Below are 10,565 nucleotides of genomic sequence, written 5' to 3' on the forward strand. Positions count from 1 at the left end.
TTTCATGAAATTAACATTGCAAATATCACCTTTTAATTAATTTATACACGCTTACATTGTTTTTTAATAACTTTTATGCCTTTTAAACCCATAAATAGCTGCCCCATGTCTGCCCCGTAACTGCCCCGTAACCACGGGGCTACTATGGGGCCTTGCGATTGCCAGGGATACAATAAAACCTCCACTTGGCAAAATTTTTTCACAAAACTTTTTTTGTGATTTTTTCATAGGATTTCACGTCTTTTTGCAAGCATATCAATTGTTTTCGCAGTAATGTAATGAACAAGATGAATTATCTATCAATTATCAATCAATAGATTTTTTTCCTCAATTTTACATCTTTCCATAATTTGCATGGGAATACGTTATAGTACAATGAACGATAATAGCCTTCAAAAGATTGAATTTGGTAATCAACATTTTGAGGCGTCCCATAACTGCTCAGATTGGTTTCCTTCAAAATTACTCACGTGTCGACCCAAGGAAAAGGGCCTGAGGCTGATTTTTCTCGAGGGTGTCTTAGTCACAAAGGAAGAATGACCTTTCACATTGTTCTCATATTTTCCGATCTTCATTTTTTTCTCTCCAAAAATAATATATATACATCTTTTGCATTTCGTGGCCATCGACTTTTTGAAATAACTGTATCGTCTATGTTAACCCAAATATTTTGATTGTCTCTCAATAAGCAGGTATAGTGATCACACTTCATAGCACAATGAAGTATAGCACTGTTGACAGAATATTGATTACTAACAACAGAAACGGAAGTTCTTGGCACCGCCTTCATTTTCCAATTCTCGATTTTCTGCTTGATATTTTTTGTATTGACGTTGAATATATTCAATTGCACAATAAGTATATCAGAAGTTGAATGTATTCTCGTCTTTTGAGTGAACTTAACATACTCGTTGCAATGAGTACAAAATTGAATAGTCTCTTTCCACTCGTCGAGAGAGTAATCTTGAAACTAACTTCGTTGGAAGTATTCATGTAATTACATGTCGTTCAACGATCTAGGTGAGTGAATTCTGTTTGAGCCGGTTTTCGTAGCTGATCCGTTTTGCCAAGAACTTTTTCGAGAAATAGTACCCGGTCGTGTTCGGTATCGCCACTAAATTCATTGTCAACTATTCGTGTCAACTTTGCTGCATCGAGAACGTGCTTACCGTTTGATCCATAATAATTGATTTTTAATGATTTTTGTAAAATAATTAAAATTTTTATCAGAAGTTAGCTCTCATCTTGAAAAATTATTAACATCTACTTATTATGGATTAACCGCTAATTTTTAGCTATTATTGACCTGTAAAACGCCTGTAACCAATTTACAGGGCCCAAATAATTAATTTATTTAATCACAGAACACTGGGGTTCTTCTTCCGATAAAAATTTGAATTATCTTCAAAAAATCTGTTAAAATAAATTATTATCGAATAAACGGTAATCTATCATTGACCTGCAAGTCACCTATAAACGATTAACAGTGTCCAAATAATTTATTGATTTAATTCGGTTGTCCATGCAATACTCCAAGCCCGAAATAGTTCAGGCGCCGCGTCTACGATACTTTCATTCGGAAACTTATTCATACGCATGAGTAAGTCTCCTGTAGTCTCTGGACAAAAAAAGGAAAAGAGAGAAAGACACACATTATATGCGTTGCCATTTTTGAGAGAAAATGCTGAGAGAAAATAAAATTGAGGAAATGTGACATTATGATGGTTGCTATGGGAGGATATTTTTATTACAGCTCACAGTTAACTTATATAATGTAACTAAGGCTCGACTTCGCGAAAAATTCTCGTATTACGAGAAAAAAAATTAAACACATTTTTGGAGTAGTTGTGTCGTGTATATTATACGCGACAGCATCGGCATGTGACGTCACACCGCTAACACCTCCACTTGGCCGATACGCAGTCGCGTATCTTGATAGGTTTTCGAACGGGGATGAATAGATAGGATCCATCAAGCAGGAAGAACGTAATTAGTTTAGACCCTCTCAAAAGAACTAATGTTACGGATACGAATCGTTGTATGATTGAAAAATACACCCACCGTATTTCGATGGCTCACTTTTATTTATGCGAGAGCGAACTCAGGTTTCGTACACGTCAGTAAATTCCATTGTAATGAATGATTCTACCGCCAATTGACCAATAACAGAAGAGTTTTATTCGCCAACAGCAAATGAGACATAACAAATGAGACGTTACGCTTCAACAATCTCATCGCATGAAGTTATTCAAAATCTCACTCTTAGTAACATAATTTGACCGTATCACCTTTTATAAATAGAACTTTTAATCATGACAAGAACTTGAAAACAAAACCGAATGGAAGCTCAACAAATCGTCGACCGTCTCATCTCTATGAGATGGAGGAAAAGACAAAAGGGAGACGATACAGAATGATAGGACACAAGAAGCACTCGCCATGCGAAACTAACCGATGTTCCCGCCACAGTTGAACAACCTTACCCCTACCGCGTTGGGCGTCTCCTCTCGATAATGAAAAAAACATTGTGGCAATTTGAGAAACCAATTGTGCAATACGGTGTCGTTCGGGTCTATAGATGAGGAGGCTTCTTACCGGATGGAGAATCCAGCGTCCTTGAGAGTGAGAGTTTACGTTCGAAAGACTTTCTTTGTCGTGCGGACGAAGGTCTCGGGTTGATTCAAATAATAATTATTTCAACTCTTTTGGGAGCAGCTTGAGAATTCCAACTGTGTAGACAGTGGGCGTTGCAGTGAAAATAAATGGCAATTTGTCATGCAAAAATTCCGTGCATTCTCCTGATGATCGAGTGGTGAGGAGGGCTGGAGGAGAAATATTGAAGCAGTAAAAGTGAATTTTTCATCACCTACCGATCAGTAGATATTCGATGCGTCTGTATATACCGGTGGAATAATCGTTTGAATTTTATCTTTATCTGCATTACTCGGATGCTTATCCAACCCGCCTGCATTCGACCATATAATGTCCGAGAGGAATTTCCAACATGCCGGTATACGCGAGTTGCGGCAGACTCGTCCCCAACCTCTGGGCCATTGTGTACTCCTAAGAAGTCAGGGTATTGTTCTGTCATATAAAAATTCCGATAATGATAAAACATCGAGAAAATTTGACGGAAAAAAACATCGATTCTGGGGAATTTTATAGGGAGTAACGGATAATATACGACTAAACAATTACCATACACAGAGAGTAGATCCATGAAATCCTTTTTTTTTTCATTGAAACTCGTCCAATTTGGTTCTCCATCTGATTTCATTTGTTTTTGTCGCCTAGAAAATTATTCAAAAAACCAACTTGGAAAATTTTCTTCAAAAACTTCAATTGTTCAATTTTTCACTATATTCCATTAATTTTGGAAATTTCAACGCTCAACACAACACCTGAAGTGACAGTAGCGACGGTTGATGTTGCGCATTATCAACATATTGAGAATACCCAACTGCTTGTTATATATAGAAAGCATTTTCGGAAAAAACAAACATGGACAAAAGTTTTTAATTTCCCTGATTTTTACCGGTTTGGCCTATAAGAGTAAGTAACAAGAATACCATTCACGAATTTTTTCAAATTTTTTACTCTAACCGTTTATGAAATATAAATGTTATTTAATTTTTTTGTTCAATTCATAACCTCTCGGAAAATTGACCAAATGAAGTTTTTTTTTCAAATTTCACTTTTTAATCATGTTTTTATTTATCATTTCTAACGTGATGACTTTCAATTTTTAAGCAGAAATTAAACGCTTTCAGCTTTCAGCCATTTTTTTTTAGTTCTTGAAAAAGTTTGATTTTTTCCATGAATTTAGACATTTTTTTCATCATGGGAAAACAATCAATTCTATATTTTTTTCCAGTTTCAATATTTTGAATATTTTCATCGTATTTTCCTTTATTCTGGAAAATCGATACTAGCTTGTTTGTATAAAAATATGTCATTAATAGTTCCTCTGAATTCCCTCATATTCATATGTCAAATTTCAGGCCCAGAAAGAGCGAAGTGTAGTGTTGATTCGATAACTTCAAATATGAAAATGTGGGAATTCAGTGTAACCGAGGGGCTGCCGACTCTTGAAATCATGTCGTGACTCGACGGTGAAATCCATTGAAGTCGATTTGAAATCAATTGAAGCCATTGAAATCGAGTGCAGTCGGTGGAATCATATATCGCTTGTTCTCGAATATTGAAAATCTCTCATGAAAAACATGTCAAAATTCATGAAAAGAAACAAATTTTTTTGGACAATTCCTTACTTAAGGTTGTTGTCGCGAGAGAGTCAGGCTTAAAATTTACTACGCTCCGGGTTGATCTTCCGCTAAGCGGAGAATACGAGTTAGAATATAAACTTTTGCGGGTGTACAGTTCCACTCGACTCACGCACACAAGAATCTACCATGCATGGATACATGTACACACAGCTAACGCTAAATGGTGCCGCTCGTGGCAACGGCGCGCAGCGTGTCTCTGTTTTCATGTCTCTCTCTTTCTCACTCAATGTATTTATTTTATTTATGAATCATCCCTTTGATTCGTCATTGACTATTCCAAATAGATTTGCGCCACTCGAGCAAAAAGCGTTGTTGTAGCGTCGCGCGCAACGAACCCATGCGCTCCGCCCACTGGGAGAAATAATGCTACTTTGAAAATTTATTGCTCTACTACGAAACTGACGATCACTTTCTTTTTTTTTAAGTATATTGGTGGTCACTATTTCTACGTTCTGTGTTAATTTCATCAAAAAATGTCGAGTGGTTTTTTTTTTTAATAAAAACGGTGAAATGCATTTGAACCCATGTTAATTCAAAAAATCATATCTCAGCTCAGAAACTGACGATTGGTTTTTTGTTGTGCTCATTTTGGAGGGAATTTTAAGAGCTATCTATAGCAAAAAATTTCAAAAAATCTGTCGAAAGACGCGTTTATACGACAACAACGTTAAAAAATTGTTGTCGGCCGACACCTCCGGCTGTCTAAGTCCCCTATTCTTTTTGTTGAGAAATATATAAGGTTTATTCAAACTGTTTATTCAAATTCGTAAGCCAAGTTTTTTTTACCGACCACAATAATGCAAGTCGGTACGTGTGACATCGGATTCTGAAATGCATAACAATTCATTTTTTCACCTAGAAGAACAATCGAAAATATTAAGAGAAAAAAATAGTAGAAATCCGTAAAATCAATTCAATGATGGCATATATTGTAGAAAAAATTGTAGGAAAGAAACCCAAACAAGTTCTGGGAAGAATTTGAATAAGAAAACAGCCGAAGAGTATAGACAGCGGGTTCTGATAATTAAACACAGAAAGGATAAAAAACAGATGACATAGAAAATACAAAAATAAAGGAAGATAGTAAAACTTGAGAACGCTGTTAAGGCAGAGAATGGGTACAACGTTTTAGAGAACGTTTGTAGCAAAAAACAAGAGATTTAAATTGAACAAGTTTATATCGGAAAGACCGATGGGACTAAATCGTCAGGGATCGTTGCCAACAGCGCGCGTGTTCCTCGTGCGTTTTGATATCGCCTTAGTTGAAAAAAAAACGAAAGTCTCTGACCTGCCGAAATCGTTTTATTTTTGCTAAAAAATAGAATAACATCATTTTAGAAATGATCGCTGATTTGGCAGTATTTTCTTTTATGAAAATATAGTTAAAAATTGAAATTTCAAAAAAAAAATTTATAGTGTTTATAGTGTTTATTTTTTCGGAGACTACGCCATAGATATAAAAGTATAGTTGAGTAGCAATTGCCAACTCCTATAAATCAGAAGCTCACAAATTGGGTGAAGGTCATAAAAATCAGCAAAATGGAATTTTTCCGCCCATTGTAGAGGGTAATATGTTTATTGATGCAAATAACAGCTGAAATAAAAATGCCATTGGAAAGGCCAAACACGAATTATTAAGAATCCGAGGATGATTTGCGATTTTTCGTTATGGTTGCTTTATAAAAAAAAAATTATAGTGGTAATAGACGGGGAAGTTGTGAACAGTATAATATATGCGACAGCATCTTCAAAACGTGACCTTTTTTTTTATTATTACGGCCCTTCCTCTACCCTTCCTACGGGTGCTAATCCACCTTATCCTCACCCGATGCATGTGGCTGTGAATCCTATATGTCGGTGGAGGCCATTGCTCTATTAGCAATCTCCTGCTCATCAGTTCTTGTTGAAAAATTCAATTCAACAGGGAATCAAACTTACAACCTTCAGAACACTAGGCTCACACCCAGCCATGGAGCTCCCGACGTCGGTAAAACGTGAACTTGGCAGATACACTGTTGCGTACTTTGATAGTAAAAGACCCCATAGTTGGCTGGTAAAACTTTTCATAGTAATCAGACATATATGATACAGTAAACCACAAAAAATATTTTAACAAATGCAAAAAATAATTGAACCTCGCAAAGATAAAAAAATTCCGATTCCTAGATTACTGTGTGACATTAACTTGAGCATAATGAATTCGGCAATTTTATTAAGATTGCTATCTAGTAGATTCAATGATTTGTGAAACAGAGAAAAAGTCTTGCATAAATTATATTTTGAGTAAAAAATTAATTTAATTTTCATAATGGTTTTGTTGCATTTAGAAAATTTGTTCATTCCATTGAAGTGTCTCTTTTGTGTGCTACAGTTGAAAGAGTGTCGAATTGCTGACTTCAATTGGATTTTTTGTTGGATCATATGCATTTCTTTGTCTCTCGAGTTGGTTGAGCCACTCCGCAATTTATGTCATATCTGAGGCGTCGATTGTACCAAATAGCGATTTGGCAACGGAGCCCAATCAGTAGATGATTATCGGTTTTGATTAATCCAAGAAAAACCTTCCTAAATTCAAAAGAATATGAAATAAATAAAGTAAACCTCAGAAACCTCAATAACAATTTTAGCTATTTTAGACAACAAAAATTTTCAATTACCTTCTGCTAGAGTTACAACGTATCTCTGCCCAAGCCTATGCAACTCATTCTTTAGTCGTACTCCCCGGCTTCTTCTTGGAACCTTTCTTTTGCATTATCCAACCCTTTTATAATTTCCCTTACTATCTGGTCCGTGTCATTACCCGGACAACAGCCTGCATGTCAAGATTATTCATACCTGAAAGGTCCGATTCTGGCATCACCCCTTGTCCTTGCAACGGTGGAATAAAGCGTACAAGCATCTTGCTCTCATGGCATAGGACTTACCGCAATAGCCAGGTGTAAATCTCTTTCAGCCAAGAAACTGAATGCTCGGTCTCTTTTGCTGAAATTAAAATTCAATCCTCTGTGCATCGTAACACCACATCGAAGTCTTTGTGCTTCTATGAATTCTTCAGAAGTCTCCGCCGCTAACTCCAGGGTTACACCTGCTGAACGGAAATTTCCTCTGAGCAGTTGGGCCAACTCTTCCAGAGAATTCAATGCGTCCTGAATATTCTGGATCCTGAATTCCGGAATGTAAGTAAACACTTGCCTCCTTCTTTTGATTTCCTCGAAACCAAGAAAATACTAATACCAGCTGGATTTCACCTCTTTCGCCTCAGAAAAGTGGACTGCTATGATTCCGGGGTCGCAGAATGGGTTGATGCTCCCAAAACGAAAATTACGTTTCCTGTGAATTGTTGAAAATGTCAAAACTATTCTCTCAAATGCTGTCTGGAACAGAAGTTGATTAAGTCTCCGTTATTAACACATGCGCTGGCACCATAAAGTAATGGACGGTAGAATGGTCGACTCATAGTGGACCCAATCTAGTCAATTTACTTTAGTTTATTAATTTCTAATTAAAGGGTAATGGTTTACTTCGATCAATTAATTTATTCATAATTACAATATTCCATAACATTAATGTGTCACTTGATGATGTTATCTGATAATCTGGGACACAACAATGTGAAGCCTGATCAGAATATCCGTTCTCGGGCAGTTGGTAAGTTCGTTGCCTCACATGCTAAAGGTTCAAGTTCCGGCCGAGTAGAGTTGTGAGATCTAACCAGCCAAAGTTTAAATCACGTTATGCTCGCAGCTTCAGCTGCGAGAGTTTTTTCAATATCTCATGTATTGATGCGCAATGTGTATGTAATATCATTCGAAGCTTAAGAAAATGAACTTTTATCTCATATGACCGTGATCGCCTGTTTTCACGATGTTTTGAATCCTGACCATTCTAACACGAAAATGCCATATCCTGTAGCGCTCGGGAGTTTTTATTTAGGTAATAGATTCCATTTCTTATCCGCTACGACATTGCGCATATGGAGTTACAGCGTGGCACTTAAGTTTCTCCCTCAAGTATTCGCTTTTTTACTGTCTTCCCCTCTAGATAAACCCTGCTGCCACGGTCTTGTGGATCACAGTCATTTATAAGGTGGAAATTCTACAAACGGTGTTTTTTGATACTAAATAATTGTCTCTCGACTTTTAACAATTTTCACTTCAGGCCAAAACTTTACGATTCACTACTAAACTTAATTGTAAGGGTGTAACATGTTTTCCCCGGAGTGTTCCGTAAGTCCGGGGAATTGGTTACCTTCGCCGGTTCAATAGCATCCGCGTATTTACCGGGAGGGCGCCAGCTATTTTTAAGTGGGTAAAATAGAAAACCAGAGAGCCGCCTAGTTGTTAAGGATACAATTAGGAAAGACCATGCATACCGCCTAGTTGTTAAGGACACAATTAGGAAAGGCCGAAAAAGCCGATAGAGGTGGGGGTAGACACCTCTACAGATAGTTCCGAAAACATCGACGGACGATAGGACAGAATGGTGGGGTTAGCCCATCCTCGCGACAGGATAAACAATAAGTTCAATAAATTTCAAAAGATTTCAATAGGTTCCGCTCTATATCAAGAGAAATTATTAAAGAAGAGTTTTGCCAGAAGGGCTCGAATGGACATCTGGGGACTTCCCGCGAAATGCCAAAGTGGCGGATGTAAAGATGGAACGCGTACGGGAGCACTGGGTCGCTCAGTGTGCTGGGTTGTGGAGAGGGGATCGGGCTTCTTTAATATGGTCGGTCCCCGTTAGCGTAGAAAGGTTGTTAGGGTAGGGTGATCGATAGCAGATCGGGTAAATGGAGTCGAGAGCGATCAGTAATTAGATAGCGATAGGGAGTCTATAGTTGTCCATAGGCGCTAGCATACCGAGAGCTCGAGGTATGGGTATAGGCATACCTCCTATTATATTTCGTTAGCTCAGCCTCATGGCTGCAAGAAAGATAGTGATAGGTAAAGTGATAAGGCAGGCTGCATAGCCACGCTAAGCACCGGGAGCTACGGGGTATCAGAGCTCGGGACCGACTGGCTCGTGGGAGTGCCGAGGCAAGTCTGACGTGTAGAGTGGAGAGTGCTCACCTAGTAAGCTCCGCTCCCAACTCCCGGTTCACGCCACTGGAGTACGTGGGGGATCGTCCGGGGTGCTGCCATCCGGCCACGAGGATATCCCTGCCGGTAACGTTTTCTGGAGCGCGCCGGGTTCAAAGGTCACCAACCAAGCCGTCCAGGTAACCCCTTATCTGGACTCCTGGCGATTTGACGGCCCGCCCCGTCTAACGTGGAACAGTTCCCTGGAGTGGGCAACCCAGTGTTCCGATAGAGGTGTCTAACTGGACGCTGAGGTTCACTACTACCACTTCCACTTCCCACGCGTGGCAAATTAGCCGAGCCAATCGATACGTCAGAGAGCGTGATTTCATCCGATAAATATTGTTAATTATTATTAACGCGAAAATCGCGTTACAAGGGTCAGGAAATACCAATAGTGTAACTGGATTTTATGAAATCCCGCACATTAAACTCGATTTTTGGATCCCTTGAACTAACTTCTCTGACATGTCTGCTATCTCGACCCTCCCCGGGAATTTCTCGAATCGTCGAAGGGTGTGAGGACTGGGGCCTGACTGCTTAGAGAGTTAGGAGGCTTGTAGGCAGGCACCAGCACAGGGCGGAGACGTAGAAACACTCCCAGTTCGTCTATGAGACTTCGTGGCATTCAGCATAGGACTCATACTGGCGTATGAATGCTCCATGTTGGATGGGGCGGGCATTCAACGGCTGACCATTCGGAGGGATTGTCCGAAGAGGTCAGTGGCGACGTTTGAACTCGGTGCGTTCCAGGAGAAGCTATTGTCGGGGATATCGACAATACTGGGCGACGGGAAGAGCAGCACCTCCCGGCACAGGGCAGCCCAGCCAGCCGGAGTCGAACGCGGGGGGCATCGGCAATACTGCCCAGACTGCTCACTCGCTCGGCAGAGCCGCTTCGGCTGGCTCCCAGTGCAGGCCACTGGCAACTCTCACTTGAGCCCTCGGTAGGCTCCCAATGCCCCGCGTTCATCTTCACGTTCTCTAGGTGAAAGCTACGTTCTCCCTGGTGACGATCTCCGGGTGGGAGCATTACTCTCCTCGCGTGACCTTCTCTGGGTGAGAGCTACCCTAGTGAATCTGCCGCACCCTTGATGGTGTGATTTCAGCGAGTCCCTCTCCACGCTCTCGGCCTCCCGGCACTTCGTTATCCTACGTCGTGCTCTCGGCGAGGTAGGCCTCGAGGTTAGTTCTCGCGCCT

General features: G+C 39.8%; 1 long non-coding RNA gene across 1 annotated transcript; it reads right to left on the reverse strand.

Moving 5' to 3' along the window:
• Positions 1-6,742: 6,742 nt before the first annotated feature.
• Positions 6,743-7,605, reverse strand: LOC105270251 (uncharacterized). The gene is made up of 3 exons (XR_892518.1): positions 7,211-7,605; positions 6,944-7,121; positions 6,743-6,851 (listed from the first exon to the last, which is right to left on the reverse strand). It is a non-coding gene; the product is annotated as an uncharacterized lncRNA (long non-coding RNA).
• Between the last annotated feature and the right edge of the window lie 2,960 nt (positions 7,606-10,565).

Source organism: Fopius arisanus, unplaced genomic scaffold (genome assembly GCF_000806365.1).
Source record: "Fopius arisanus strain USDA-PBARC FA_bdor unplaced genomic scaffold, ASM80636v1 scaffold00082, whole genome shotgun sequence".
Taxonomy (NCBI): domain Eukaryota; kingdom Metazoa; phylum Arthropoda; class Insecta; order Hymenoptera; family Braconidae; genus Fopius; species Fopius arisanus.